This window comes from Heterocephalus glaber, unplaced genomic scaffold (assembly GCF_053883595.1).
Source record: "Heterocephalus glaber isolate CG9 unplaced genomic scaffold, H.glaber_assembly_v1.0 deba00001744, whole genome shotgun sequence".
NCBI lineage: Eukaryota > Metazoa > Chordata > Mammalia > Rodentia > Bathyergidae > Heterocephalus > Heterocephalus glaber.
Window position 1 is genome coordinate 971,523 of NW_028258450.1, and position 5,932 is coordinate 977,454.

A 5,932-nucleotide genomic window follows, 5' to 3' on the forward strand; every position below is an offset into this window, starting at 1 on the left:
TGAATCCATACATGTGCTGTGGAACTGAATGAGACTCTGGACATAACTAACAAATTTGGAAGTGACTTTGGGTCCCTGATGCTACTAAGCTGGATCATTGATCTGAGATCCAGAAGCCTACTCTGGGGAACTGAAGCTAGTTTGGGACACGTAACTGTGAGCCACATCTTTATTTTTGAGGGGTGGGGGGGAAATCACTGAATCAGCCTAGGGGCCCAGAGGCTTGGTTGGGACATCATATGTGGCTGGTGTACCAGTCTTTGTGGCTTAATGCAGCAGAAATTTTTTCTCAAAGTTCTGGAGGCTTGAAGCCCCAAATTAAAGTGTGACAGGTCCCTGTAGGCTCCAGAGGAGGGTCCTTTCCTGCCTCTTCTAGCTCCCAGTGGCTCCCAGGATCACTGGACCTGTGGCTACAGCCTTCTGGCCTCAACTTCACATGGGTTTCTGCTCTCCTGTCTGTCCCTGTCTTCTCTTCTGTCCTTTATCAGAACACACATCAGTGACTTTAGGGCTGGTGCAGGAAATCCAAGATGCCCTAATCTCAAGAGCCTTCCCTTAGCTGGGTCCAGTGGCAGAGGCCTGTAATCCCGGCTACTTGGGTTACTCAGGCTGGAGGATTGCAAGTTCTAGCCCAGCCTGGGCAACTTAGCAAGACCTTGTCTCAAAATAAAACTGAAAATGGCTGGGGATATAGATCAGTGGTAAAGCACCCCTGGGTTTGATCCTCAGTACCACACACACACACACACACACACACACACACACGCACACACCCTCTTAATTACATCTGCAAAGACCCTTATCCTAATAACCTCACATTAGGAAGTTCTGGGGCTTACGAAGTACACATATCTTTTTTTCTCCTGATGCTGAAAATTGAAACCAGGGCCTCATACAAGCTAGGCAAGTGCTCTACTACTGAGTTACATCACAAGCCCTTTTTATTTTGAGACAGGGCCTCAATAAATTGCTAAATTGCCCAGGCTGACCTCAAACTTTGGATCCTCCTGCCTCAGCCTCCTAGAGTGCTGAGATCACAGGTGTGTACCTGTCAATCCCATATTCTAGTTTGAGAAAGGGAGTCACATGGTAAATGGAGTGCTAGGGCCCATTTGTTCAGATCATGGGTAATTTACTGCGGGTTCCTGATGCTTGTTACAGTTCAGTGAGGAAAGCCTAATTTAGGTGTGCCAATTTTGATGCCTTAATTTTGGGGTGATTGCCTAATTCCTGGGTGACTCAGGAAATTACTAGTACTCATTTAGGGATGACTAAGCTAAGGCCCATTTCACTTGTGTCATGAATGTTGTGGCCTGGAGGTCTTGTGTAGAGATGAGCTGGACCAGAGCCCAGAATCCTCATTTTGGGGTGTGTGAAACCGGGGTACAGTCTTTGATTTTTTATTTTTTATTTTTTTGAGACAGGGTCTTGCTATGTAGCTCAGGCTGGATTTGAACTCACTGTATAGGCCAGGATGGCCTCCAGCTGGTGTCAATCCTCCTGCCTCAGCCTCCAAGTGCTGGGGTTACAGGCCCAGGTGTCCCGGTGTTTCTGACTCTGGGTTGTATTCACGTGATGTGGGATGATCCAGCTGGAGGTCTAGGTCTGACCTGGGGCCTTCTGAGGGAGGCTCACAGGTCTGATTTGTGGGTATCTACACTGCTCCTTTAGAGGAATCTGACACTGGGGCCCAGCAGTGCTAGAGACCTGGGTCCACCATTTGGAGGTGGGGCGTCCCAGCCCACTGCTGACCTCCAAGGCTGGGCTCCTGTGACCCGGAGATAAGACGTCTGGGGACGACTTGGGGGGAGGGTGTCACGCGCCTAGGCCGCGTGGTCCGGAGGAGGGCTGCGGGGGTCGCGGAGGGTGAAGCGGGCCCGGGAGCGGCTGCAGCGGGGGTTCCCGCGGGAAGCGGAGCGCGGCGGGGCAGCCGGCGGCGGGAGGGCGAGCGCCGGAGTGACAGGAGAGGAAGAAAAATGGGCCGAGAAATCAGAGTGGACGCGCGGGGGGCGCGAGTCCGGGAGCGGGCAGCGGCGGCGACGGGTGGGGGCCGCGCCTCGGCCTCGGGGGACCTTCCCGGGCGCCCGCCCTGCAGGTCGGGGCCCGCGTTCCGACCTCGGCCCAATTCCAATCCTGCCCCTGCCTTGTGCCAGCGCCCCCTCCCGCAGCCCCTCGGCGTCCCGCGCCCTCCAGGGAGCGCTGTTCACTTCCCTCGCGGCGCCCGCCCTGCGCCCGCCTTCTGCCCCAGCCGCCCGCGGTCTAAGCCGTCCCGGCCGCCGGTCCCCTGCCTCTTCACGCCCCGGGCCCCCGCCTGCTTTGCTAATTCTGCCCCTGCATTCCGAATCCTTCTTTCTTCTCCCCCCAGGGGCCCCCCAACAAAGTCTCTCGCCAAGATTTGGAGCGGAAATGGGGCGAGCGGCTGCGGCGGGGGAGGGGCGGGGCGGGACGGGGGCGGCGGCCAATGGAGCGGGAAGCAGGACAAATGAGGCCCGGCCCGCGCGGCCGACAGGCCCCTCCATCTTCCCATTAGCGCCTAATGGCCCCCCCGCCGCCGCCTGATGAAGATTTATCGGCCCCGGAACCCCCGTCCCCCGCCCCCCGCCCCCCGCCCCCCGCCCCCCGCCCGGCCTCTCTGCGCCCGGCCCGCCCCCGCCCCCGCCCCCACCCCCACCCCGTGGACACCCGATGAAGCCGTCACCCGGCCGGAGGGGCTGCGGCCCGGACCCCGACGTCTCCCGGTCTCCCCGCCCAGGCCTCGCGAGACAGCCAGACAGAAGCGAAAGACGACCACGGAGAGAAAGTTCCGGGGACCCTGAGAAGGAGTTAAGGGAAGGGTGCGAACAGCAGCCTAGGGAGCCCCGTACAGTGAACGTGACCTGTTCTGTGCCCCAGAGCCTGGGAGGCTCGGAAGAGTGGCTCAGGTCGAGGGGGTCCAGTGGGCCACCTGGAGGCTGGGCCTGGACCGCTGGGTCTCAGGCTGGAGGGGCTGAGATCCTGAACTCTTGAGTCTGATGGAGGAAGAGCTGGACTCAGAGTCCTGGGTCCTGGGGGGAAAATGAGGCTGGGCGCCTGGACTCCGGGGCCTAGGCTGGGAGCTCGCCATGGGGGGGGCTGGGTTGGGAGGCCTCTGATTGATTTCTGTTTACCGGCTGTCCCCGCAGGCGGAAGAGCGAATCGCGCCCCATCCATCAACAGGCCCGCAGCCTCCCTAATAAAAACATTTTACTCCTAAATGATCTCGAACTAATTAACTCAAAGTGTTAATTAAAGTTTGCGCAGACAGCATTGTCATCAGGGAGGGCGGTGGATCCATCTTCCTGAGAGAGAGACGGGGTTGGGGGCATCTGGAGAAGGGGGGCTCCCCATCCCCTCTCCCACTCTCCGAGCCCTGTCCTCGGCATCACCCCAGTGTCCTCCCAGCCTCCCCTTGCCCCTGCAGTCTTTGCACTTGTTTCTACTTTTTGAGTTTTTCTCTTTTGCTCTTTATCAATCTGAGACTCTTCTGTCTCTGTCACTTCAGTCTGTCTCTTTTTTTTTAGTTTCTGTATTTCTGCCTCTTGCCAGAATGCTGTCTCCCCATTGTTCCTACTTCCCACTAATGTGGCACCCTTATGTATCTGTGTGCTTTGAGGTTGTGTATGCGAACACATGTGTATATGTCTGAATTTATTTATGGACACATATGTCAAAGGATATTGTGTGAATGTGTGTCAGAATTTGTGTGTGCACATATATGAGTCGGGGGGGTGTATGCATGTGTGTTGTTTGTGTGTTTATGTGTGTCAGTTTGTGTGTGCAGTGTGGATCCAGTGGTGCATGGATACACATGTGAATCCAGGGCGTGTGGTACACATGTATACGGGGTTTGTAGATGTGTGTTAGCGTTTGTTTGTCCATGTGTGAATGCAAGGATGTGTGTGGACACATATATGTTGTGTGCGTCAGGGTTTGTGTGCACAGGAATGTGTGAGGCCAGGAGTGCTTGTATTGGCATTTGTGTGACCAGGGCTGACAAGCAGGCTTTGGGACTTCCTGGGGGGTCCCTGGGCCCTGCAGCCTCCCTCCCAGCTTTGAGGTGGGGAGGCAGGAGGAGGGAGGGGCTCGAGGTGCACTAGTGAGTGAGCAGCCAGGTTCAAGTTCACTCGGCCCATCTCCTTCCCCTCTCTCATAGCCAAGAGCCAAGGGGCAAGAGAGCTCGGGCCAGGACAGGCCACCAGGCCATGGGCATCGGTGGGGTGGCTGGCTGGGCGGCCCCGGTGTGAGCTCATACATCAGGGCTGACAGGCTCCGAAAGCCCCGGAATTAAAACCTAAATCGAATATTGATCACCCGCTCCGGCCGTGGCGCCCACGATGCCCCCCCAGCTGCCTCGTGCTTGCTCCCTGCTCCCCTGCTCTCAGGCGTCACTGCTGTCCTGTCTTTCTCTGTCTCTCCTGCCTCCTCTCCCCCAGCTTCTCTCCACTGTGGCCTGGTGACTTCTCTGGCCCCAGCAGGTACCCCCTTGGCCAGAGACAGAGGCAGAGACTGAACTAGCGACACAGGGGCTTGGAGACATGAAGATGCACAAACAGGCCCAGACACAGTAGTAGTTAAATCTCAACCCACAGACAGACCCAGAGCAAGCGGCATGGAGACGTAAACGTGGACAGACAGACAGAACACAGGCACCCACAGATGCACATACCGTAAGTCGCCAGTCACATCCTGAAAGTCACATTGACATAGACACCCCACATAAAAAGACCACACACAAGAAGCACACAGAGAAAGTGACAGACAGACAGGTGAACCAACACCCACAGACCTACACACAGGCACGGGGTAATGACAGAGAGTCAGGCACACTCACAAAGCAAGTCACTTTGACAGAGCAAGACAGAGGTAGATAATTCAGTCATCCATGCAGGCAGACAGACTCACAGACACACGGAGTTCCTGGGTGCCGGAGAACACACATGCTCTCCCTGTCTCCCATTTCCACTCATCCTGACTTCATGGCCACCTCCGTCTGACTCATACCCAGGAACCACCCCTAATCCCTGGATGCAGAACCCAGAAAGACTCCCAACACCGGGAGCCCCTCTGTGCCTGAGGCTGGTCCATGAGAGAGCTGAAGAAGGGGACTCAAAGGGCACAAAGATTCCACATCCAAGAGAAGCAGGGACAGTACCAAGGTCACGCTGCCCAGGCTGGTCAGGAAGCTGGGGTCCCTGTCTCAGACCACCTGTGCGATCGTGGCCAGACAGTGGGGAGGGCTTCCCTGGGCCATGTGGGCAGAGGCCCGGCGAAGTGGACAGGGGTGTTGCCCCAGCCCCCACCCCCACCCTCAGGCTTCCTGGCTGGGGTGGGCAGCAGCGGAGGCGGGTGATGGCGGCTGCCGGGGAGAAGATGAATCTTTCATGAGTGATTTGCGGCCGCCTCTTCTCGTCCCGTGTTGTTTAATGTTTCAATTTGGGCGAAAGCAAAACATTCAATCAGGCGGATTAAGTGCGTAATGCGTCTCATCGCTCAATCTGTCGCCTCCGCCGGGCAGCCCGCCGGGTGGGGGGGGTTAGGAGAGGGTGGCAGCCAGAGACCCCCAGCCAGGGGAGCCCCATTCCTAGCCCTTCTCCTAGGCTTTGCCACAGAGCCCCTCAGCCTGGAACCCCTGGCAGGTCACACTCTCTCCTGGTCCTGTCTTGTCTGGTCCCCACATGCCACTCTGCGGCATCTACAGTGTCCACTTGGGTTTGAGGGCCCTGCCTTCTCTGCATCCCCCTGTCCACCTGCCTGCGTCTCTCTCTGTGTCCATCTGTCCATCTCTTTCCCATCTTTCTGGGTGTGTCTGCCTATTTCTTCCTCTCTGTCCTCTTGCCACACATGTCTGCCCTTCTGTCTGTGTCCTCCTGCACCTCCGGGTCTCTGTCTGCCTGGCTTCTCTCTGCTTGTCCCC

At 57.3% G+C, this 5,932-nt stretch overlaps 1 long non-coding RNA gene across 1 annotated transcript; it reads left to right on the plus strand.

The window, feature by feature from the left end:
- The first annotated feature begins 2,662 nt into the window (after positions 1–2,662).
- On the plus strand, positions 2,663–3,233 carry LOC110347266 (uncharacterized). Its single transcript, XR_002391776.2, has 2 exons — positions 2,663–2,834; positions 3,162–3,233. It is a non-coding gene; the product is annotated as an uncharacterized LOC110347266 (long non-coding RNA).
- The last annotated feature ends 2,699 nt before the right edge of the window (positions 3,234–5,932 follow it).